The sequence below is a fragment of the Ambystoma mexicanum genome, chromosome 3q, assembly GCF_040938575.1.
Source record: "Ambystoma mexicanum isolate Mex_15411 chromosome 3q, UKY_AmexF1_1, whole genome shotgun sequence".
Taxonomy (NCBI): Eukaryota; Metazoa; Chordata; class Amphibia; order Caudata; family Ambystomatidae; genus Ambystoma; species Ambystoma mexicanum.
In genome coordinates this window covers 903,908,004-903,933,995 of record NC_090926.1, presented here as the reverse complement: position 1 = coordinate 903,933,995, position 25,992 = coordinate 903,908,004, and the positions used below count along the sequence as shown (strand labels likewise).

The following is a 25,992-nucleotide window of genomic DNA, read 5'->3' as shown; positions in this document are numbered from 1 at the left end:
GAAACACAGTTCCAAATAAAAGAGTAGATGGGCGCTGGGTACTCCCAACACTGACCCCTAGTTTTAGCACGAGTTTGGGTGAGACCCTATTCTCTAACAAGATGCATCTTCAAGTGAATGTTAACGTTTGATAATTAGCACTGCAATCTCACATACGCATTTTGAAGCCCTCCGCTAGCTTTTCAACTTGTGTTTCCTTCAAAATGACATGAATCACAAAGTAAATCTATTTTTTAAAACTGTGCTATGCTGACCAGTTCATGACTGTAATGTGACTATTAACAAGTCATGGAAGCTAAGCACGCATATCTTCAAGCCACAGGTTGGAGTCCTTACTTTTGCATGTATGATAGCCCTGGTCTAAAAGGATGACTTTAGAGACCATCCTGGGATCATCTGATGATCATCGAACTAAACAAGAAGTCATTCCCACATCATCAGACGTCATCACGCTGTTAAAGTCATAAGCAAATATCTCAGAATGGTGGGTGATGATTTGGGGATGAGCTAGGATGACATGCTAACATCATCCCTATTTTAGAAAACACTTTGTTCCTGATGCTTTTAGGATGACTTGCTGATCACTTCAAGAGATTGTACGTTTGTCCCTGATTTGGGGATGAGTCTGGGATGACCTGCTGATTACTTCAAGAGCATTGCCATGAAACATGTTTGTTCTTGATGATTTGGAGATGACTTACTGATTACTTCAGAACATCAGTTTGTAGGACGATATGCGCACCAATACAGATTGTCATTCCGCTTTTGCTTAGTTGCACTTATGCTGAATGGTCCCCCACTGTTGCGAGGGTAAAGCTTGAGACTATGTTGGGCCAAAGTGGAAGCCAGAGGCCTAAACATAGCATGCACCCCCTGGGTGAGAATCCTTTGCCATCCCAGTCAAAAGCAGGAACCCAGCACCCTCCCAATCAATACATGTCCATGCTGACTTGTTAGGTAGAACTTGGTGTAGTCCACTGTGTGAGACTACACAACACTTATCTGCCTGGTATTAGGTAACCCACCTTTTGGTATAGGTCTATAGTACACAGGTTGGTAGTGTGATTGAGCATGGCTAAATGTGAGCTGTAGAACTGTACAAATGAAATCCATAAATACAAGTAGCCAAGTAACACTTGCACTCAAGGTTTCAGTTATAAATTGTTATTTAATTAACATCAATTTTTAAATAAGCGTTCTTTAGAAAGGCAATTCATGTAACAATGTAAATATACTTTTAAATTACTTTTCAGAATCAGAGCAAGTTAGTGGATAATCTTTGGATATGCTTCTTACACAATTCCTACACTCTGGGGTGACTTCAATCACAAGGACAGTTATACTTTGCAGATTCTGAGGTTGCAGAAAGGAAACGTTTAAAGGAAGGAAAAAGGTTAAACAGGTTCTCAGTATATGTGAGGACAACTATATCTTCCAATGAAATCGAGACAAGCCTTTCCCAGCAGTAAAAGTCTAAAACAAGTCACCACCTATGAGGGACAAACAATATCAAAGTCAATGGGCTAGAAGAGTCTGCAGGGAGCCAGGACAGCCACAGTCCATTTGAAACAGTCAGTTGGAACTGAGGCACTTCTTAGAATCAAATGTCTTGCACAAAGTGAGAGTTTTTAGAAAAATCACTTGTAGGGTCACAAACTGTTAAGCCTGTGAAAACAGAGTTGGAATTAACTCTAAAAGTAAGCTACTGCAATTCCCAACTGAGAAAAGCACAGCTACACGACAGTGAGGTAAGTACCCCAAGTCTAAACAGTACCTCTGGTTTGAAGAAGAGTGGTCCAGCTGGCTTCTGTCCTGCTAAAGCGATGCAGACCCTGTGTTCTTGAGCCTCAGTCGTGGGGACAGAGGGAGGATATCTGTAGGGCTCCTGCAGCGTTACTTGGGAGGTCGCCGGCAGCTACGGGCTCGTTTCAGTTCAACAGCACTTTGCGGTTTCATCGCTTAGTAAACAGCACAGTCGCAGATCTCTGATACCGGTTGGGCTTTCTTCAAGCCTTGGGTCCTGCACTCTGATGAGGGGACTCGAGCTCTGGCCGTCTTGCTTCTGGAGGGTCCTTAGGAGACTCCAAGAGCTTCTAGCTGGATTTCAGACGTTTCAATCGATTACGGATTACTCAACCCCTCGCACTCGGTTCTTGCAGCAATGAAGAAATACAGCCAGACATGGAAGATGGTCCAGTGGAGTTAATCTCTGGGTTAGTTGGTCCCACTAACCCAAGGGGAGAAGTCATCCATTCCGGAGCTTCTCTGTCGAATTGAAAAAGGAGTTTCAGCACAGCAGCAGGGCTTCACCAGGCAATTCAAAGGTCCAGGAGGATGCAGCAAGCTTCGTTCACGGTTTCTTCATCGGGTGTTTCTCCCAGTGATCGACTGCCTCGAATCCCAAAACCATCGTATTTTAAGCAGGTGTCTCCCATTCATGCACAGCCTAGGCTGTCAATCACACAGCCAGCCAATCAGGACTGGTTGCATTCAGGCATTCCTAGAGACAAAGGACAGGGGAGTTTCGGGACCCTCCCTCACATTCTATCCTTTCAAACACACTGGAGCCAGAGGCGGGCTTCAGGGCTGAAGCCTGCCAAAGCAAAGACAAACGAAGGGCTCTAATTTGTTTCGACGCACAGAGTAAAACTCAAGAAAGACCTCACAAACTGAAAATGGCGAAAAAAGGGGACAGGGGCCAATTTGATAAAATGGTCACCCCTGGGTGATATACTGCAACCGAGGGTTCAGCCTACGGTAGAAAAGCACAATGGTAGGAAAAATTAAACCATTGCCACCAGCCATTTAAAGTAGGGAAGGTAACATAAAATAATGTAGGATAAGGGGCTACTAGGTAACCCCCCAGCACTCCACATACGATGGTGTGTGCTGGACCCACAAATTTTACTTTACTATTCTTCGGAGCAGCAGTTCACACAAGAAAAGGTATTTTAAACCTATGAGAAATCTAAAGGATTTCTCAGTGACACTGCACTGAAGGTGCTGTGTGTCACCATACAAAAAAGGTAGATAGAGTTTGTTAGACTCCCAAAACAGTGAAAACACACCAAAAAAATTAAAAAAATTGTATTTTTATTTTTCGTTACGAGTTTGGCTTATTATTAGCCTTTTGCGTATATTTGAAAACACATATTCCAATTCAGGTCAAACCACATGAAGGAGTGGGAAAAAAAGGTCTCAACCACACCAGGGTAAAAATTAAAAAGTCCTACAGTCCAGCAAAAGACCTGGGGGTCTCTAAGGTTGAAGGGAATTAGCACAGAACTCAGAATTCTCCCTAACATGACTGCACCAATATATGCCAGCATTCACATGTACTCCTTCACACAGTATTCGTGTTTGCTTTGCGCAAAATCCAATAATCAAGAATCATAACCAAAAGTACCTCCAGGATAAAATAAATTTAAAAAAAACACATAGGATCCAAAAAAGAAAGAAAGAAGCAATAAACAAACAGAACCTCAAAGTCCCATTAACCGAGGTCTCAACTACCCACAACCTACCAAATACAAGCAACAACAAACCACAAACAGCAAAGACTAAACCCAAAGGACCAGGAAAAACACCAATGGAAAGAGGACGCCCACTAAGGAACACAACCCACACTTCATTCCTCGCCACAAGAAAGACAAAGAAAGCCAGAAAAGACGACAGAAATAATAAGAAATCCCAAACCACTCGGGAAGGCACCGACCAGCATGATCCCAAAAACTCAAACATCTAAAATGGTCCAAGGAGACATACAAATAACAGAGCAAAGAGACTACAATGCTCTCTACCTGTCCACATACAACAACGTGGTAAACAAAAACAGCACAGCAACAACGAACCGACAGCCAACAAGCGTCACAAATACAGACCTAACCAGGACACCAAACGGAACACGACAACTATTAAACCATCCCAACCCGGTCTCCACCATGGACAATACCCCAACCAGAACAAGGAGAAAATTGGAATCCATCACACTCGACCCCCCTATATCACCAAGACTGGAACAACAGAGGGGTAGGTACCCTATTTACCACCCGGAACGAACCAACCCTGCCATAAACCTTATTGGTCTATTCGACAAAGAGACTGACGAACAAAGAACCACCCCACCCAAAAGACTCAACCGGCAAAAACCCACCCGGAACAGAAACCCAACCAACACCACACCGGTCAGAACAAACAATACTAACTACAACACGAAAGGGAAATCAAGCAAACTACACTGCAGCCTCCTCAACGTTAGATCCATAACCTCCTAAGCGACGGAGGCACAGATGTGCTCTTCCTTACAGAAACCTGCCTATCAGACAACTATAAAGCCATTGCGAATGAAGCAATACCCGACAATTATAAATTAATACACGCCAACAAAGAAAACCGAAGAGGAGGCGGAATCGCAATTATACATAAAAAACACGCCTTAGCATCTCGAATCATCACAACAAAGTGGAAAACTATGCATGCATCGTAATCAAGATAGAACTCAACGACCAATCCAACAGAGTATTCCTTCTGATCTACAGACCATCTTCTTACAACCCCAACTTTGCAACAAAACTAGCGGATGAGTCCGCCATGCTATCAGCCCACCACGACAACATAGACGAAAGAGATCCCATCGATACAAACATAGATACAACAGAAGACACACTCAACAATTGGATCACAAAGGCCCTTGAACAATTGGTACCAGCTAAAACATTCAAAGCAAAACCCAAAAATTGGCAGCAAAATGGATAACAGAAGAACTGATTTTTTTTATTATTTTTTTTTAAAACAACCGCAAAATGGAAACAAAATGGAACAATACACCAGACATGACAAAATAAAATACCAAAGACAACTCAAACTGTACAAAGCAACAGTCAAAGCAAAAAAAAAAAAAAAAAAAAAAAGCACTCGACTACGCCACAAGAATAGAATCGGCAAACAATTCACAGAAAGAACTCTTCAAAATCATCAGAGATTAAAAAAACCTCTTCCTGCAAAAATCCCATCACCCCTACACAAACACTTTGTGACAAAATCACCAACCACCTGAGAGCAAAAATAGACACAATACAGGAGACCATCAACGTTACTGGGGCAAATACAACCACTGGACCACAGACACCAGACGAAAAAAAAGATTAAAGCAAAACTCATATGCCTAGAACCAATCACAGAGGAAACCTGTGCCACACTGATCAAGGACACCAAGGGACCCCTACCCCTGGACGTCTTCAAAGGAATCCTCAACCACAGAACCCCAACGACACGCTTCCGGAACCTAATGAATCCATCACTCAAAAGAGGAATAGTACCGTCTTCCTTCAAAATCAGAATACATCAAACCACTGATAAAAAAAAAAAAAGGGTCAGAAAGCGCAGAAGACCCAAGCAACTACAGACCGATAGCAAACCTGCCGTACCCAGTGAAGATCCTGGAGAACCACGTCTACTAAATCCATCTTAAACACAGCGAAACAAACGGAATACTTGACCAATCACAAGTTGGCTTCAGACCGATGAGGACCAGAATCAACACGTATATCAATATGGGACGACCTGAAAATAAACGCAGACGACACCCAATCGGCCCTCCTTCGATTGGACATTTCAGCGGCTTTTGACACAATCAGCAACTCAACACTGATGGAATGTGGCATGCAGGAATCTGCACTAAAGTGGATTACCTTATTCCTAACAAACCGAACCGAAAGAACCTACCTACCACCGTTCACCTCATACACCAAAAATATATCCTGCGGAGTCCCACAGGGTTCCAACCTGTCCCCTATACTTTTCAACATCTATATGTGCCTACTGATGAAAATCATTCGATCCTACAGACTTGCCGCCTACAACTACGCAGACGGCACAACTGATTGTGAAAACAAACAGAACACAGTAACAAAATAACAACCCTCAGCAGCTGCCTCACAGACATATACAACTGGATGACAACTAATAATCTCAACCTGAACCTGGCATAAACAGAAATAATGCTCTCACCCGCAGGGTTCGACGGAGGGAACCCACAATTGGACTGGCTAATCGGCATGGGAATGCAACTAGAGACTACCAATGTAGTAAACAACCTAGGAATACTCATGGACAACTGACTATCAAAGGAACCGCAAGTCAACACAATCACCAAAAAATGCTTCTTCCTCCTACAACTACTCAGATCTCTGATACTCACAAGAATTACCTACGCAAAACAGCATCTACCTAGGAATGCCAGAAAGACTCACCAAGAAACCCCAAAAGAGTGTAAAATACAGCAGCCAGGATCCTACTAAGACTAAACAGAAGAGACCACATCACTCCAGCACTGAAAACCCTACACTGGATACCAGTAAAAAAGCGCATCAAATTCAAAGCACTCTGCATCGACCACAAAGCATTGCACAGACAAGGATCGAAATTCCTCCAAGACAAGATTAGCCTGTATCACCCAGGAAGGGAACTAAGATCCAGCAACGACCTACAAATAGAGGCAAAACCCTGTAAACAAGGAAATTCGTCGGAACAGCGTTCTCACGTCTAATTGCTAACACCTGGAACAACATGCCCAAAGTAATTAGAACCACATAAGACCACAGCAGCTCAGCTCTGGAACTCTTTGCCTCCATCCTTACGAGCGGATCAATCATACACAAACTTCAGACAGAATTTCATAAATCCATGACCAGTAAGGCCCTATCATCTCCCGGCTCGTATTGTAAATAAATTCTAGAGTGCCGGTATCTTGTTGTCTGTACAGCGTTTATTTTGCATCTGCTATCTCCCTAGGTGATACTATTTATCTGTATTTTTTGATTTTGTGTTTTGTATATATGCCATGTGTAACCCAAACAGAAAGACTTCCTGTATACTCTGCGCCGAAACCCTTGGGTTTGGCGCGCAATATAAATAAATAAACAAACAAACATCACCTTCAGGAAACTGCTTTGGCTATTCAGCAGACAATGAGAACCTAGAAGGGACATCAGCAACAACAACACCGCAGACAAACAACTAGAGAGGAGACGAGAGGGGCCAAAGAACTGCAAACAAGAACCTGGCTAGATACCGTCAAACGGCATCCAAAGGGCTGCCCCAGAGAGACCACAACAAACTGACTTTACTAACCCGCTTCCCTTCCTGCTCCTCCTACATAACTGACACCTCTACACCAGATCTTGGACTAGCCACACTCAAACATACAGAGAACCATGTCTATGCCGACTTCCAGAGTGAACTACCCACATGCCAAATATCATCTAAAATGAAACAACACACCAAGATGCCGGACTACCTTACAGCTACGACCACCTGTGAGTCAGAATCCCTTATGGACACTATCTAAGCAATGCACACGACCAACCCATCATAACCACACAACACTAACACCAACACAAACACAAAACACTACCACACACCCGAGACATGGAATCTTACCCATACGGTTACAATGCGCGAGGCCGCTCACATGTGCCCACATGCAAAACACTCACAGACGCCAGTTCCTCCTGGTTCTGAACCTATCCTCTCACCCTTTTGCCCCACTAATCCCCCACCTTTTTGCAGATCCATGCGAGCGCTGGAGACTTCCCCTGGGTGGTAACGGTACGGTACAAATCAACTGAACATAACATGATGCCAGTAATGTTATGTTATGTTATTTTGCATTTGTATAGTGCCTTATATACCATTGGTATGGTCTGAAGGCGCTGGTAGGTTGAACGCCCTAGGGAACCGAAGTTCGGGTCAGTAGAGAGAGTCCAAAGGTGCGTGTGCGCACCAGGTATGTGTGTAGCGGGTGCGGATTCATGTGGTAGCTGCTTCTTAGCGGTAGGTGTGGTGGTTGAGAGATCAGGAGTATGTGTTCGGCTGGCCGGAATTATCCAGGCCGAGTGTGGCAGCGTTAGGCCTGAGGAGAAACACCTGGCTGGGGGGTGTGAAACCAGCGATGTTGATATGAGAACAGTTATACCGAATGGTGTCATAGTATCTCTGTGTTCTAGTTGAGTGGTGGTGTAAGGAGTGGGGTGTGATATGAAGTATGCGCTTTCAAAAGTTCCTTGCATTCCAAAGCATAATATATATGTCACGCAATTCTGAGCGGTCGGGTCCATTCTATGCATTTTGTTTCTCATCCGTTCTATGCACTATTCATCCGCTCTACGTACTCGTCCGTTCAGCATACTCGTCCGTTCAGCATAATCATCCGCTCTATATATCCATCCGCTCCATACACTCATTCGTTCTATGCGTTCATCCGCTCCACAGACTCATCTGCCACTCATCTGCTCCGCAGTCATCCGCTCCACACAGTCATCCGCTCCGTATACAATCATTCGCTCCATATTTATTTATTTTATTTATTTATTTAATATTTATATTGCGCCGGTAGCTCGCAAGCCTCGGGGTGCAGAAACAAGGACACGAGAACGGACGGAACAGATAGTGATTAGACAGAGCGGACGGGACAGTCACATAGAGTTAAGCTAACTGAGGTATATGCCGTGATGGCCGTTTATTTGAAGATATGGGTTTTTACCTGTTTGCGAAAACGCGAGTAGTTGGTTTCCAGTCTAAGGTGGTCAGGTAGGTTGTTCCAAAGGTTGGCTGCAAGGGTTGGAAAGGCTCTACCTAAGCCACTTTTGAGTTTGTGAGGTGACGTAGCAATTTTACCAAGTTGGGATGATCTCAGTGTTCTATTAGGAACATATGGTTTGATCCTAGTTTTTAAGTAGGTTGGTGCCTTTCCGTAGAAGCATCTGTGAACGATGGTTAAGGTTTTGAAATGCACCCTGTCTTCGATTTTCAGCCAATGAAGCTCCCTTCTGGAGTTGCTGATATGCTCTGTTTTAGTTTTGATCTTGACAATTCTTACCGCGTTGTTCTGTACAATTTGGTAGCTTTGTAGGCATTGCTTGGAGGCACCCAGGACTAGAGCGTTGCCATAGTCAAGGCGCGACAAGATGGTGGCTCTTGCTATGGTCGCACAATTTTCCTCGGATATGAAAGGTCTGATGGCTTTTATTAGACGGAGGTGGTAAGCACAGTTTTTTTTGATGAACTGTACTTGGGCGTCCGCACCAAACGATGCTTCTAGCAGCATACCTAGGGTTTTAACCTTGCTTAGGACCGGAATGGGGGTATCTTTAATGAGGAAGGATGTGTAGGATGAGGATAGCTTAGCACGAGCAGAGGATGAGCCGAAAATCATGAGTTACGTTTTTTTCCATTTAGGCACATCCAATTGGAGTCCGTCCATTGCTCCACGTGGTTGTATATCGTGGTAAGTTGCTCGCTATCTTTCTGATAATTGCCACTTAGATCGAATACAAGCTGCGTGTCGTCAGCATAGTTAGTGAAATAGGTGTTTATGTGGTCGAGAACAAGGCATAGTTATTTTAAGTAAAGATTAAACGGTAGGGGTGACATACTGGCCCCTTGGGGAACTCCACAGAGGATTTTTTTTTGAGGGAGAACTTATCCCCCCAGTGCACTCTGGATATTCTGTTTTTTAAAAAGGACATTATCCATCTGATGGCTTCATCAGAGCAGTTGGTGGTCTACATATACACTCGTCCGTTCCACGTACACTCGTCCGTTCCGCATACACTCATTCGCTCCACGCACTCGTCCGCTCCTCAACACAATTGTCCGCTCCTCAACACAATCGTCCGCTCCACACATTCGGTCAATCTATACACTCGTCCAATCTACCCACTCGTCCAATCTACCCACTCGTCCAATCTACATACTCGTTCAATCTACACATGATACTATAAGAAAACATGCCCATCATGGCTCTGCCTCACACTCCTGTTGGCTTTGCCTTTAACAACGTCTTGACACAACAAGAAAACATGTCCAGACAGTCTGCGCAATGCAGGCGAGTCTAGATGTGTAATAATGCTTATCATGTTTGCTTTACCCTGGATACCCAGTGATAAAAGCCACGCCACAGTAAGAAATGGCTTGACTGGCTGCCCTGAATGCCAGTGTAGACACATAACACTCATCATGCTTGCTTTGTCATAGAATCCCAGTAAAACAAAAATGTCATGCCACAGCAAAGAATGGCTAGACTGGGTGCCCCAAAATGCCAGTGCTGGCGCATAAAAGCACATATGCTTACTACAAAAAAAAAAAAAAGCTTTTTGTAATGGCATCTATGATGGATACCCATTAAAAAGTGCATTGTGATTGAGATTCTAAGATGGCCACCGAGGGGAGAGCAGCGTGACCGTGGAGTTCTCCCCACCCCGGGGGCCAAAGACAATAAAGATAGATTAAAAGAGCCTTCCCCAGGCGAGGATTTATCAATGTAAGCTGCGGTGGAGGAGTGCAACAGCCCAGATCACTGGGGGACTTCGGCAGAGGTGGGTGTGCAGTCTTCGTCTCTGCGGTGTCTGAGGTGCGGGGGCACTGCGCCTGCGGCCAGTGCAGGCCAAGCAGAGAGACAGGTTGGCAGACCGCGAGCAAGAAGAACCACTTGGGGAGATCCAGTGTGAGAAGAACCACTTGGGGAGATCCAGTGCGACCGAGGATCCAATGTGGCTGCAAGGCAGGGTGGCGGAAAGCAGCTGCTGTCGGACGGCGGAAGGGCCCTTCAAGAAGGAGATGCCTGATATATTGAAGGCCCACCAGGGATGGATTCGTGGGGCGGGGGCTCCCCTGCTGGCGAGCACCAGTGGGAAGATCGAGGCAGGACCGAGCCGCCCCCGCACCGGCGAAGCAGCGTCTTATCGGAGAGATTAGGAGGATCCATACCCGTAGCCCACTACTGAGCGCTTGGCAGCAGAGAAGAGCACCCAGACCCCGGGAGGGGCCGCACTGTGAAGACGCAGGAAGGCAGTGACCCTGAGGGCCTCGAGTCCACCTCATCCCTCCTTTGGGGAGAACCATCACAGGTCAACGTGCGCCCTGGCCCAAGGAAAGGGTGCAAGCAAGCAGAGGCTGGCCAGAGCAGGCAGTGATCGCTTGCTTTGAGCGGAGTGACATTGAGAAGTGGGGGAGTAGGCGGGAATGGAGCCCTGCCCCGGGAGGGCCCCTGCCCAAGCCTTGAAGCCAGCATTTTGCAGAGAAGACCAAGGGAGGCCCTGTGGTGTTATATAGTGCCTCAGCCCGCTCACCCCCCATCCAGAAGCACTGCAAGGGAGACAAGGGAGCAAGAGGCGCACCACACATAGGAGACAGTGACCGGTGGGGCCCTGGCCTTCCCGGGCCAATCCTGAGGCCGAATAGAGGGCTAAAGAGTCCATCTACATCCGTGGTGGGCAAGAAAGAATAAGGGAGAGGCCATTTGGTCGGGCTCAGGGCAGGGTGTTCCTGGCACCAAGGCCAGGAGGAGGGTCATTTGAAATTCGAGGAGGACGACAGTGGCTCAACTGCGCACAGTTAGAGGGGAGTTCCAACACCCCCCCCCCGCACAGTCAAGGGCGGATCCACAAAGCGGCGGAGGGAGGAGGTTCCTATGCCCTGAAAAAACTTCCAGAAGAGGTCAGAAGGATGCAAAACAATATCAGGGAGAAGAGGAGGGGGCAGGGTTCCCCCCTCATCAGACCTGCCTACGCACTATGTCCAAAAACAAGGGGAAGGACATGCAGCTGCCCCCAAGTCTGTGAAGAAACCACAGGCGGGCAATCTGCAGAGACTCTGGAGCAGAGACAGCGAGGTACCGGCTGGGGGAGATCAGGAGCCCGGGGCAGGAGAGGATTTGGGGGTCCTGGCAGGAACTGCACAATATTAAGTGGTCACCCAGGAGGTCTTTCGCCAATGCTTTCAGGATTTTGGGGACAAGATAGCGAACACCATTCAGTCGCAGTTGAGCGTGATGCAAGCAGAACGGCTCCAATTGTTGCCGGAGGTGAAGGAGGACATAACGAAACTAAAGGAGCTGGAGACAGTACACGTCTGCAATCATTAGCCTGCCCAGGTATTATCAGGGCATTTGGTGCCCAGGGCGAAACAATAGAATGCGCCCCCCACCACGTGCGCCACTCTCAAACTACACTGTTAAGTAACTCCTACCCAAAGTCAATAACTCACTGCTAAACAAATGAAATTGGTTTTATTACATCATGATTCAATAACTTTGTAGTAATTCCTTGGACAGAGTACACAAAAAGTATATACTACTTTTAAAGTTGTTTGTCAATTTTCTTATGTTAAGATCACTCTCCTTGACTTTGCTGCTACAAAAGCATTTATTGCTGCTGCATAATCAATGTTTTCAACAAGTTCACTCTCAATTGAAAGTGCTGACAGGGCTGATGGCCTTTCCTAAGCCATTGTGGAGCGCAAGTATGTCTATCAGTTCCATTTACTAAAGCTCCTCTCACCACTTGCCACTGTAATTGGAATTGTTAGTAAGAGCCTCATGGCAACACACACAATTGGAAACAACCAATGTGTTTTTCTATGATGAATGTGCTTCAAAACTCAAGGGGCTTAATATAATATAGCGCAAGATAACATACCGTTGGAGCTTTCCGTCGGGTCTTGCCTTTCTCTGGGAGGGGAAGATGCGGCAAATCCCGTCCCCCCAAGAAGCGGCCCTATTTATGAACCCGGAGGCGGAGGAGGGAGAGCCCCGGGGGAGCGCGAGTCATTCACCGGAGGGAGCTAATAGAGAGTCGCTCCGCTCGTGGTCCCGGGTGGAGGGGCGCCGCAGGAGGCGAGGTCCGCCATCCAGGGGGAAAAATATGAACAATCGCTGAAGCCCCACATCGCTGGCGACTGAAATCCACACCGAGGAGCAGGGAAGGCAAGCAGGGACGGGATCCAGAGTCTTCTGGGCCCCGAGCCGGCACAAAGCCCCATACACATAGTTACACGGTCTCACTCTCACCGGCAAAGCATGAGGCCCCATGGCCTCTCAACGAGCTGGTAGCCATGGCCCAGCCGACAGCCCCGTTGGTAGAAGGCTGGTCTGGATACCTACACTGATTTTCTGTTTGAAGTTCGGTTTTAAGTTTCGTTTGCTGGGAAATCATGGTCAGAGGAGAGAAAGGAGCGGAATTCGAGGGGAGACCCGAAGGAAGGGGCGACCCAGAGGGCAGGACACAAGCTCCAGGGACGGGGGAGCCCACAACCCGACAGATGGACCGAGGCAACGAAAAGCCACAACCTATCTCATTGACGAATGGCCCAGCCGGATAGAGAGCTAACCATGTTATCCTGGAACGTCCAGGGCCTTAACACCCCACGGAAGAGGAAAGCCATAGAGCACAGACTCGCCCAGCTGGCTCCCGATATTGTATGTCTCCAGGAGACGCACCTCCTCAAGTCAGACGAAAGCCGCATCGCAGTCCGATACTACACGAAACGCTTTTTTGCCTCGGCAGGCATCAAGAAAAGAGGAGTGGGCATCCTGATAAGCCGAGATCTCCCTTTCACGAAGGTCACAGTCAAGAGAGATCCAGAGGGGCGATACATTCTTCTTAAGGGCCGATTGGTAGAACTGCCCATCACCATAGCAGCCATATAAAGCCCGAACACAGCACAAAGTCTATTCCTCCGCAACCTGCTCCCCATAATTTCAACCTTCACTGAAGGGCAGCTGTTCATAGGGGGCGACTTTAACCTAACCCCGGATCCCAACCTAGATAAGACACTCCCTCCTTCCAGAGACGACTGGGGCAAAGCCCTCGCGATGGCGGAGTTCCTGAGGGAAACCGACTCCATAGATGTCTGGAGGTGGGCCAACAAGGGAACCAGGGATTACACATTTTTCTCCCACGCCCATATGGGTCACTCCAGGATCGATCTCCTGCTCCTCTCAAGCTCTCTCATTCTCTGCGTGGAATCTATCCAAATTGGACACAGAGCCCTATCCGACCACGCTCCAGTCATAATGAAATTAAGGGTTCAGAGCTTCCCCGATCCGACCCAGCGCCAATGGAAACTGCAAGACCAGATCTTAACAGACATAGCGATCAGAACGGAATTAGCAGACGCACTCAAGAATTATTTCAAGGAAAACACCACCAGAGACACAACGATCTCCACGATCTGGGACGCCATGAAACCGGTAATCAGGGGTGTGGCTAATGATTGCACGGCCAGACTACGACGGCTACATAAAATACAGCAAGACAAACTAGAAGCGGAGGTAGCTGAGGCGGAACGCATCCTGAAACAAGGTCAGAACAGGAAAGCGAGTCGCATACTCCAGAAAGCAAAACGCTCCTTAGAAATGCACCTAGCGGACAAAGCGGCCAGGGCACTTACATACACCAAGCAATTTTACTATGTGCACAGCAATAAAGCAAACCGCCTCCTAGCCCACAAACTTAAAAAGCTGCACTCGAGGAACTCCATCCAATGCCTCCAAGACTTACAAGGAACACCACACTACACCAATTCAGAGAAAATGAACATCATGACGGCACACCACAGAGCAATCATGTCGGGGGCCCCTACAGCAACAGAAGCACACTCCAGATACCTAGATGGGGTCCAGTCGGGCATCCCTCACCCACACATGTCATCCCTCGAAGACCCGATCTCGTCAAAGGAAGTAAGTGAGGTCATAGCAAAATTGAAAAACTCAACACCTGGCCCGGATGGGCTCACAGCCCCTTTTTTCAAGAAATTCTCATTCATACTCGCCCCCCAACTGGCGCTCCTCTTCAATTCCTTCCTCGCCTCAGGGACAACCACCCCTTCAATGGAAGAGTCTCTAACAGTCCTGCTATTAAAACCTGGCAGAGATCGTAGTCTCTGCGCCTCGTACAGACCCATCACACTCCTGAACTATGACGCTAAAATTTTCGCTAAAATTTTAGCTAACAGACTGGCTCCCCTACTCCCGGACATTATACACCCAGACCAAACGGGATTCATACCCGGACGCCGTACTCACGACAGCATAAGAAGATCCATAAACGTCATCGAGTCGGCCAGCAGGAAAGGCCAGGAGCTGATGATGCTCTCTCTAGATGCTCACAAAGCTTTCGACATGCTGGATTGGGGATTCATACAAAAAACATTGAAGCACTATGGTTTCGGCCCTAACTTTATAAAATGGACATTAGCCAACTACCAGCACCCATCCACCAAACTGAGGCTCAACGGAACCAAATCGGATACAATTCACATCTCAAGAGGCACAAGGCAGGGATGTCCCCTCTCCCCATTGATCTTTGCCCTGTCCATGGAACCGTTTGCAAGCAGGGTCCGGCAAAACGAAGAAATACAAGGCCTGACAATCAAATCCCAAACATACAAAGCTGCCCTATACGCCGACGATGTCCTCTTATCACTAACCAATCCTAGGGACTCCATGAAAGCTCTGTGGACCGAACTGGAGGAATTCCGGGAAGCTTCGGGGTTCAAGGTCAACAGATCTAAGTCTTCTGCACTGGGCATCAACCTCCCTCAGCCTATGATCACAGACCTGGAAAAGGAATATCGAATCCCCTGGGCAGAAAAGAATCTAGCATATCTGGGGGTCCAGCTACCTAACACCCCGCACAGCTTATATAAAGCTAACTTTCCGGCGCTGTTCAAAGAACTTAAGAGCGACCTAATACGCTGGCAGAAACAGGAAATTTCCTGGTTCGGAAGAATCACAGCACTGAAAATGAATCTTATTCCAAGACTACTTTATCACTGCACGGCCCTACCAACAGCTATCCCAAGGCAAGCGACACAGAAATTACAAAAGAGCATTATGAGATACATATGGGAAGGAAAACAGCCACGAATCCCAAGGAAACTCATGCTGCGGGGCCGAGCAGTTGGAGGTCTTGGAGCACCGGATGTGGCCAGATATATCCTGGCTGCCCAGCTCTCACACGCATTTGTCTGGCCCCAGGCCTCACCTAAGCCTCGATGGCTGGATCTGGAGGAGGCCTGGAGCCCTGTCCCGATAAGTGCACTCCCGCACTTGAAAAGCTCCACGGCCCGGGCAGACACCGGACCGCTCTCAGCAACCGAAAACACGGTGATGAGTTGGAAGACAGCAGCGCGTCTATGGAAAAACCGCAGCACAACAGGTCCGCTCACCCCGATCTGGGCAAACCCAGAGTTCTCACCTGGCGCCTTTCCCAAGCACTTCGCGAAATGGAGGGAGGGTGGACTGGAGAGAGTGCAGGACTTTTTCAATGAAGGAAATCCCCTGGACTTCGAGGCCTGCAAGGCGAAATTCAGGGTGACTGAAAAGGAAAGGTTCAGATATACCCAACTTCGACACTGGCTCTCTAGCAGGAGCATGAAAACCCACGGAAGCAGAGCCCTAACAGCCCTTGAACAAACCTTCACAGCGTCTCCCCCGAAAGGCAAAATCTCTACCCTCTACAAGATCCTAGACAGAACCGACCTTACCCGCAAGGAGCCGTACATGCTCAAATGGGAGAGAGACATCGGAAGACCCATGGAGCCAGAAGAATGGGACCAGATCTGGACAAGAGCAAACAGGAGCTCGAAGTGCGTGGCCAACAAAGAGGGAGCATTTAAGGTATGCTACAGATGGTACCAAACCCCAGAATCGCTTAACAAATGCAACCCGGAGATCCCGGCGTCATGCTGGAGAGGGTGCTCAGACAAAGGCACACTATTCCACCAGCTCTGGACATGCCCCAAGGTGACTCAATTTTGGAAATCGGTACTAACACAAATCAACATGATCACGGGCCTATCAATCCCTTGGGACCCAGGAATAGTACTACTGGGGGCTAGTGGGGAAGGCCAATTCCCACGATCAGGTCACAGTGCAGAACTGTGTTCCCATTTACTGACAGCCGCTAAAATCTCAGTGGCAAGGCTCTGGAAAAATGTGGAAGGACCATCGATCCAAATGTGGTTGACCAAATGCTGGGACATAATTGCAGCCGAAAAAATCACTGCACTTAGGTTCGGGAACAGAGACAAATTTCTGCTCACATGGGCTCCCTTCCTGGACTATGCACAGTCGTATCCGGGCCTAGCCCGGCAACCCCCATCGCTGCGCTGGCTGGACAAATATGACTGAAAAATATAGCTGGGTGCCTGTCCACCGAACCTAAACCTCCCCAGACTTACAGCTGATCCTCTGACCCACAGTTATTGTTTATGTTTTCTTGTTATTTTTTGTTTAGGAACTTACAAGCTAGACAGTGCTGACTGAAGCACCTACAATGCATATGCTTGAATGCACAACATGCCTGTTTAAAACCAATAAAAACATGTTTGGAAAAAAAATATAGGCTGGATATGTCTCAGTTACTCAGCCAACTGGGAACCATCTATATCAGATTCTGGTGCACTATCACCACCCTTTTCCAACAATTACTCCAGGTGGTTGCACAGTTGTATCAGTTCTTCTTTTCCAGGCAAGTGCTTTATGTTGTACTTGAAAGTATTTATGGCGTCAATCAGGGTATAAAATACGGTTACTTTAAAAAGTTCTTCATTCTCAGGGGTCTCGTCCCGATTCTCATACGCAAACATTTTCTTTTTTTTCCTATGCCGTTTAGTTGCCTTAAAAGTAGGGTCAACATCTAGAAGTAAAGCTCTCTCTTTTGCTGTTGTTACAGCAGCAGATTCAAAACCAACACTCATAACTTTTGACAAAGACAATGCAGTTCTTAGTGGGTCATTGCAGGCCGGCAAATCAATTTCTTTGGACTGCATGGATTTGCTTACAATGTTCACCTGAAATAGAAGTTCATACCACACAACTAAAGTACAAATAAAACTGAAATATTCCAAGTGTAAAGCAAGGGACTTAACCTCCGAAGACAACGTTGGGTCATTGACTTTTTCCTCAATGCTCATGAGTGCTGTGCATAGCTCAACAAATTGATCCTGCACAGCTCTCAAGCTTTCAATTCTACATTCTCATCATGTTTCACAGACCTTTTTCAAGGAAAGATTTGGAGAGAATGCTCCAGTGTTTGGTTGAAGCTGCAAACAAATTATAGGGTCTATGAAGTACACCAAAAAGAAGATTTCACAGAGAATTTGGAAGCATTGCCAACCACCAAATTGTAACTGTGGCAGCCACATGGGTTACAAATTGCACTGGGATATTGCTTGAGAACTCGCACTTGGACTCCTTTGTTTACCCAAATCATGTTTGCACCATTATCATAACCCTGACCACGGCAGTTGTCCATCTCTAGACAGCATTCTGACATTTCAGAATACAGAAGGTTTGCAAGTCCTTCATCAGATGTGTCTTCGGGGCGATACCCAATAAAATATTTCACAGAAATGTCTTTGCCTGTAATATTCACAATTCTTACAATATAAGACAGTTGCTCAGTGTGGCTGATATCTGGAGTACAATTCAAAACAAAACAGAGAAATATTTTGCAGCCTTCACCCTTTGTAAAATTGCATTCTTTACTCGAGACCCTATTAAACTAATTAGTTCATTCTGAATGACATTTCCGCAATAGAGACTGTGGATCTCGTGAGGTCACTCGATGCAAATGATCCATCATGATCGGATCAAATTTCCCCTAGTAGTTCAACAAGAACTAAGAAATGTCCATTGTTTGGAGTAAGTAGCTTGGTTGAAAAGCCACAAAATGCCAAATTATTTTTGGACAGAAAGACAACAACTGACATTATTCTTTCAAGCACATCCCGCAAACGCTTGGTCTCTGCCTGTATTTGATCCTGCATGAGACAATCAATACCAACATGTCCTGTGAGGCACCTGTCAGCATCCACAGACTTGCCACTGGATTTGGCATGTTCAGGAGGCCCTTCATGCATTTTCAAATAGTTACCAATATGCTTCCAGTTATTAATGTCATCACTACCAAGTTTTGATTATGGCATAGGGTCAAAAAGCCCACAGCAAAAACAGTAGAGTATCAGTCAAAATAGAATATTGCAGCCATTGCCTGGAAACTGTTTCTTTATTAGGTAATACCCTGAGCCCATATGAAGAAGAAAAGTGCCTATTTGTGTCATCCTTTGGGTATGAATAACTAGGAGGTGGCATAGTCGGTGGCCCTTCCATTACAATTTGATCATGCACATGTCCAGGCATTGATTAGGGCCACAAAGAAATGTCTTCAAACCTACGTTTTACTGCCTTGCTTCTGTTGGTCATGCTTGGGTTCTTGAGGCCTCATCTCTTGAAACTTGTGCCATGACAACAGGCAGTGCCGTTTCCTCAGAAATACCTATTGCCTGGCCTTGAGGAGGGCGCTTATTTACTTCTTTTGAAGTCTTTTCTTCCCTCCTGAAAAATGAAGAGAGTACTGGCACTTTTGATGCTTTCAGATAGTTCTATTTGTGCTGAAGGAAAGGGCAGAAGGTCTTGATCACAGCCTCTGACTCATTTCACATAACCATACAGTGGAAACATCCTACAGGCAGCATCTGACCAGAAACTCAAATCGATCTAATACAATATTCCTCAACTAACTGATCTTTGTTTTAACCATTAAGAAAGCAAAAACTGACATGGAACAATACAGAGGTGAGGAACGAGAACACCACAGCAGCGCTGGTGAGCTTCGTTACGAGGCCAGAGTGAAGCAAGGGGCACAAAGGTAAATAAAAAGCAGGGTGTGGCCTGAGGGTAAGAGCATCCCTCACTTCACCTAGGACCAACTTCCCACATAGGCTGCAGGTCACTACAGCCTGACTACTGGCACATCTATGAGCGTTCACTTTTCAGTACCAGGAGGGTGCTCTCTGCCAAAGGAAAGTACTAGTAGGCAAACACCTCTTCCGACGAAACTTCAAAAGGAGGCATTCAGAGGATGTGAGCATGGAGGGCTGGACTCCCTCCTTCAGCCCTGGAGTTTAGCTAATTTGCACATTGCGGTGTGCATTTCACAGCAAGTGTGATACAGCGGTCTCTACCCAGTCCTGGTCACAGTGCTCTCTCCCAGTTACATTTCAACTCCTCCTCCTCCTGCGAGTCACATCTACCCCTACCCTCAGCTCTCTTCCATCTCACTCTTGCCCTTTAACCGCCCATTGCCTCCCATTCTCACATGCAATCTCTGCCCCCATTTTGCTTCCCCTATAGGTCCTATATTTTCCTCTCTTTCGTTCCCCCTTTCTTAATCTCGCTTTCCTCACCTTTTCCTTGAACATCTCGTTTTCGGTCCCACTTTAATCTCTTTCACTCTATCTGCATGGCCGTCCTAATTTGAGTCTTACACCCGCTGGGCATAATCTCTTACAGTGAAAGACACCTTACATTTGGTCACTTATTAAATGGCAGAAACCCTTTTAAATATAAGTGGAACCCATTCACTATACCATCGTCCATCGCACATGGTCTTCAGGTGCCTGTGTAGAACTTTTCAAAGTCATTCAACTCACAGGACAGGATCTCAAGTAGTCCAATTTCTGGACTGAAATAATAAACCTCATATCAGATTGCATTCTGGTACTTGTAGGCCTGCTTATATAACCTTTACAGGAATGCAAAATGAAAAACATAAAAAAGGCAGCTCCCTGTAAAAGTGGATTAGAGAGTGCTTCTTCTGCCTATTTTAAAGAAACAAGAGTGTGATAAAAAAACATGTGACAAAAAGTGGGCATTGGTCTCACTGCATTACTAGTGGTCAAATAAGTTATTTTGTATGCAGATTACTCTTGTGCAGCAGGAAACATATACTCTGTCCATGCGAGGGGCTCACCCCATAGGGCCAGTTACACATGCATGTCCAGAGATCTTTGCACTGCCTGCGTTTTTTAATTCTGGCCAGAACCTTTCTGCCCATCATTCTTGCCGATGAAAGGAGTACCATTTTGCTGTTCTAAACAATGAAATAAAGATATACCATCAAAGCTCAAACTCGGATCTTGTCTGCAGGACCGAGTAAAAGCAAACAAACCGTCTCATCAAATATATTCCCCTTTGGTTTATGGGGAAATTTGCCATAGGTCCAAGTGTACACAGCGCAGGTTCACCCTGTCGAGAAATCCTAGCTGCACCACTGCAGCCAACCCAGTACAAGAAAGGACTCCCGCCACAACGAAGAACAATTTGCATGGGGATAAAACGTATAATTAGTTCCATATGTTCCTGCCCCGAATACTAATTCTAAACAAATGAAGTTCTCCGAACTGCAGAAAACAGTACCAAGTTTCAAACCTGTCCAATTAAAACCAACAAAGAAGAAAGGTTGAGGCTGAAAGTGCCCAGAACAGCAGCAGCTTCCAATAGAAGCTTTCAACTCTAACTGAGAAAGGTTTCTGCTGTTTAGACTTATTTTGGGACAGAACAGAGTGAAGCTACGTTCTGCCATTTACCCTTTCAGGCACGGGACGCATTCTAAAGGGGAAGCAGGAACCCAGCAAACCGATTCCAATAGACACACTCAATCCAACCGAGGCATGCTGTTAGGGAGAATTCTCAGAAATGTGCTAGAAAGGTGGCAATTCCCCTTCTGCCTTAGAGACCCCCAGCTCTTTTGCTGGACTTTAGGACTTTTAATTTTTATCCTGGAGAGAGTGAGACCTTTTTCCCACTCGCTCATGTATTTTCATTTGATTTGAACACTGTTTCTTTTGGTTTTGAAGTCTGACAAACTCCATAGGCATCATCTTTTTACATTGTGACACAAAGCACCTTCAGTGCAGTGGCACAGGGAAGTCTTCAGATTTCCCAAAGGTTTAAATAGCTTCTCTTGATTAAACTACTGTTTCCAAGAGCAGTAAAGTGAAATTGACTTTACTTACCTTTTTGTAACTTTGTAGACCCAGCACACACTATCTTCCATAGAACGCTGGAGGGGTTACTTAGTATCCCCTTTGTCTATTTTCTCATGTAACATTTTTATGTTATCCTTTCTACAATTAATGGCTGGTGGCAGTGGTTTACTATCATTGAGCGTTTTTTCAGCAGGCTGCACGCGGAGCTGCAGTATAGCACCCATGGGTGCCATTTTGTTAAAATTGCCCGGTCTTCTTTTTTTCGCCGTTTCTTGTTGCAAAGGTCCTTCTTGATATTTACCTTTGTTCGTTTTGTCTTTGGCGGGCTTCAGTGCTGAAACCCACCTTTGGCTCCAGCGTATCGGGCAGGGCAGGAAGCAAGGGAGGTGCCCGAAACTGCCTGTGCTTAGTCTCCTTGGTTACAGGGAAGCACCCAAAAGGTGATTGGCTGGCTTGCTGTCCTTTGAGGACAGCCACCCTGCTGTGTGAATGACAGCTAGGCTGCAAAAGAATGGGAGAGACTTGCATAAAAAGGCAAGGTATTTTGCAAGAAAGGCAGAGTCGACCACTGGACGAAGGAATCCAAACAAGAACTTGGAAGAGAAGCTTGATGCAACTCCTGGACCGTTGGTTTGCCCGGGGAAGCCGTGCTGCAGTTCCGAAGCTCCGAATTCGCCTCAACTAGAGAAGCCCTGCAAAGGATGACTTCTCCCCCTTTGGTTGGTGGGACCAATGGACCCCAAGACGAACTCGACTGGAAACCCTCTCTCTGCTGGCTGTACTTCCATTGCTGCTGCAGGAACCGAGTGCCAGGGGACAAGAACACCAAAATCAAGTGCATAATTTTAAAGCCGGACCCGAGCTCCAGGAAGATTCTCCAAACTCCCTCGAAGCAAGGCTGATGAAGTCCGAGCCACCTCAACAGAGTGTTGGACCCCAGAAGCAAGGAAAGCCTACAAGGTGTCCAAGAACCGCGGCGGTGCTATTTGCGAGAAGCTGAAACTGCGAAGTGCTGCTGATCTGAACTTTACCCATTGCTGCCGCCGCCGACCTTCCAATCATAGTGCAGGAGTCCCCAGACGTCCTCTCTCTTGTCCTCACAACTGAGACCCAGGAACAATAGGATCTGCCAGACTAAACCAGGAACAGAAGCCAGCTGGAACCAATTTCTTCAGACCTAAGGTACTGTGAACTAAGGGGTACTTAACTCTTGTTATGTAGCATTGCTTGTTCTCAGTCGAGACTTGCCTTGGCTGCCTTTTGCAGAGTTGCTTGCAGCTTTACCCTTCACAAGACTCTCAGCTTGTGGCCCAACAGTGATTTAACTTTCTACAAAACTCTCTATAACATTGTGCAAGATTTTTACATACCTTCAAGAAGTGCCTCAGCTCCCCTAGACTTTGTTCAAGTGACATTGGCTGTCCTGGCTCCCTGCAGAATCTTCTAACCTATGACTTTGTGTTTTAACTATCCCTCAAAAAAGTAATACATTCTTTACTTGCATAGTTTGGAAAGGGTACATCTACATTGCAATGAGGGGTTCAAAAGTGCTTACCTGTTTGAGAAACTTGTTAACCAGTTTCCTTCCCAAACCTTTTCCCTTTTGACACCAAACTCAGTATTCCTTTAAATGTACCAGTAATATAGCGATGACCACAGTGTCCCAACTATTGAAGTCGCCTCAGGGTGTAGGAAGTATCTGTGTGCCATCCCCAAAGGGGATCTACTGTTTTATTGAAACTGGAAGTGTTTAATTTGAAGTATATTTAAGTATTACATATTTGCTCCCTTCTAAAGAAGGCTTATTCAATCGACTGTTTAAATGAATAAATAATTATTTAATCAAGAAACCTTGAGTTATTTGGATACTTGTCATGTAAAACTCTGTTACAACCCTACAGCTCACATTGACCCCTCTTGAGATAAACCTGGCTGCTCAGTCACTCTACCAACTTGTGTAGTACATGCTTATACCAAAGGTTGGATTAACTATTGCCAAGAGGACAAGGCTGGTGTAGTCTCCCACAGTGTTACTACATACAATCTTGTCTAACACAGGTGTCTATACGTTGGAAAAAAATCTGGGCTAGGAAAGTGTAAAACAAAATATTTCCATTTACCCCTTCTTGTCCAGAACGCATTCTGAACTATGCAAACTACTGTTTGAGCACCAGCCGAACGCTATGTACACAATTTAAAGTAACATTTTCTAAAACGTCAACAGAAGCATCGGGCTGTACCTATCTTCTTTCTGAGTAGTTCTGCACACAAGCGAGTCGGGAGGCAATGCAGTCTTATTTTTTTGCGCATGGGCCCGGGTAGAAAGCAAATGGCATGTCAGGAACGCACAAAGGCAGTCATTTTTTTCCTCTGTAGTGTGTTGTTCCTGCTTGATTACAAACGGTGGGCGGCCAGCAGGAAAGGCGCCCTTTTATCCCCCCAGCCCAAGCAGCCCGAAATTTCATAGAACCTCTGACTTCCACAATGTTTTGCAAGTACTATGTGACTGCCAGTCAGCAGCTACTGCTACTCTCCCCACAGCAATCGCGCTCCACACGCAGGGCAATTTCACTCTCCAGAAACCAGGGCAACTGCGCCCCGAGCAGCCGCCCGCTTGCCCCGATCAAGAAACGGGTCTGATTATTATATATGTAGTCACTTACACCAGAGCAGGGTCTCTGTAGTAGCTACACAGCAGTTACTGCGTCTGCAAGCATTCCAGAGCATGAACCGTACTGTAAATGAGCTTCAGAGCAGCTACTGTGTCTACGATACCAACAACAGGCTGTCCTGTGTAACTTCAAAACCAGATGTTAGAAGGTCACGTATTTACAATGTTTAATTTTAACATGTGATAAGTACAATACAACGAATTACATCAACGTGCATTTCCAGAGGTTGCTAAAGGGCTCCTCTTAACACTATAACAAAGGGCTGAGAACTCCTAAGTTAATGGATACTAAAAGAAATGCATATAAAATTCGCTACGAGAGCTGGATCGCATGCACTCACCTGATGCTGCCTGGAATCAGGACATGAGCGTTTCGTAAAGTGAGGTGTGTAGTTCCTAGTTCCCACCCGAGAAACGGCCCATAGCAACGCTCCGCCTCCACTTCATCACGTGGCCTGCTCTGCATCACGTGGGTTTCACGGAGCATAACAACGCTCCGCCTCCAATTCATCACGTGAGCTCCTCTGCATCACGTGGGTTTCAAGATTCAGGTTCATTTCGTCATTTTTTTTGCACGAGCGGGAAGGCAAGGCGTTGTAGGAGCGGGAGAGATTCCGACATTACAAAGCACATTTCGGGTGTACTTAATTGTTATTTGATGCTTGAATTTGTTTTATTGTAAATCTTAAAGTTATCTCATGTTGGTTGTTACTTTAATGCAGAGCGGCAATATTGGGAAGGGGGTTTTTCTGTGTATTTTTTTTTTTAATGTGCATCAGGGGTGAGATTTACTACTTAAAGTACAGGCGGATTCAGTTCTTTTTTGGGTTTTCTCAGGCAGATGGGCGATTTCTTTTATGCAGTGGGGTTCGGCACAGTGCGTTCTTCCCTTCCCAATGGGACTTCCACTGTACAGCACAGAGAATAGTTATCCTCACCCTGGGGAGGGAGGTTGGAGGATTTGATATGTGCAGCAGATGGGCATATGTTTTATGCAGACGCATTTGGGTACGAATTTCCAGCATAACACTGCAATTATTTTTTCTCCTGTGTGGGGGGTGATTTGGCATTCCCAGAGATGGGGTTGTTCATTTGCTCCTTTGTAATGTGTTGTAGAGAAGGGTAAAGGTAGGCCTTAAATTGCTATCATTATCAATCACACATTTAAAGTCCCTATGAGACCCCATAGCATGGTGTGTGTTTAAAAGTTTGCAGATACTTTCTAAAATGCCTTTACAGCATCACAATGTACTTCTGTTAAGTCGGCGTGACGTTTTCATGTAGGGTGTGCTTACATAGCTCTCAACCATTTGTGTCGAAAAGGTGGGTTATCACCCGATTTTGTTTTTGGTGGGTGAGACGCACATTGGAATGAATGGGCGTGGAGGAGGCTTGGCGGGTGACTCAGCCCTTTACAAGGCGGGTGACACCCGCCAAAAGCGTGTTAGTTGAGAGCTATGTGCTTAGGAAGAGAATCTCGGAGGAAGGACCACTCCATGCGATGGTGGTGGAGCAGTCCGAGACAGAAGCTGTTCTTTCTGTTTCCACACCAGGCTTCTCCTGTTCGGCCGATCTCGGAGCGCAGAATAGTGGCGCAGTGCACGGGTGCACTCTAGATTCCTGTCGGGTCTGTGGAGCCCGTTTTGGTAATGGAGCTGGGGGAGACGGAGTGTGTGCTGCATGGGAGTTTCTTGATTGGGGAAGTA

The 25,992-nt window shown here is 46.3% G+C and overlaps 1 protein-coding gene across 2 annotated transcripts in view; it reads right to left on the bottom strand.

Moving 5' to 3' along the window:
- The window catches only part of CEP112 (centrosomal protein 112), a 3,147,769-nt gene extending 3,123,022 nt beyond the window's left edge, over window positions 1-24,747 (bottom strand). Inside the window, exon 1 of one of the 2 annotated variants that reach the window (XR_011305153.1) lies at window positions 24,628-24,738. The gene's annotated coding sequence lies outside the window, so the exon portion shown is untranslated. Of the gene's footprint in view, window positions 1-24,627 lie in introns of both variants that reach the window. The other variant, XM_069655053.1, reaches the window with a different exon arrangement.
- Window positions 24,748-25,992: the final 1,245 nt, after the last annotated feature.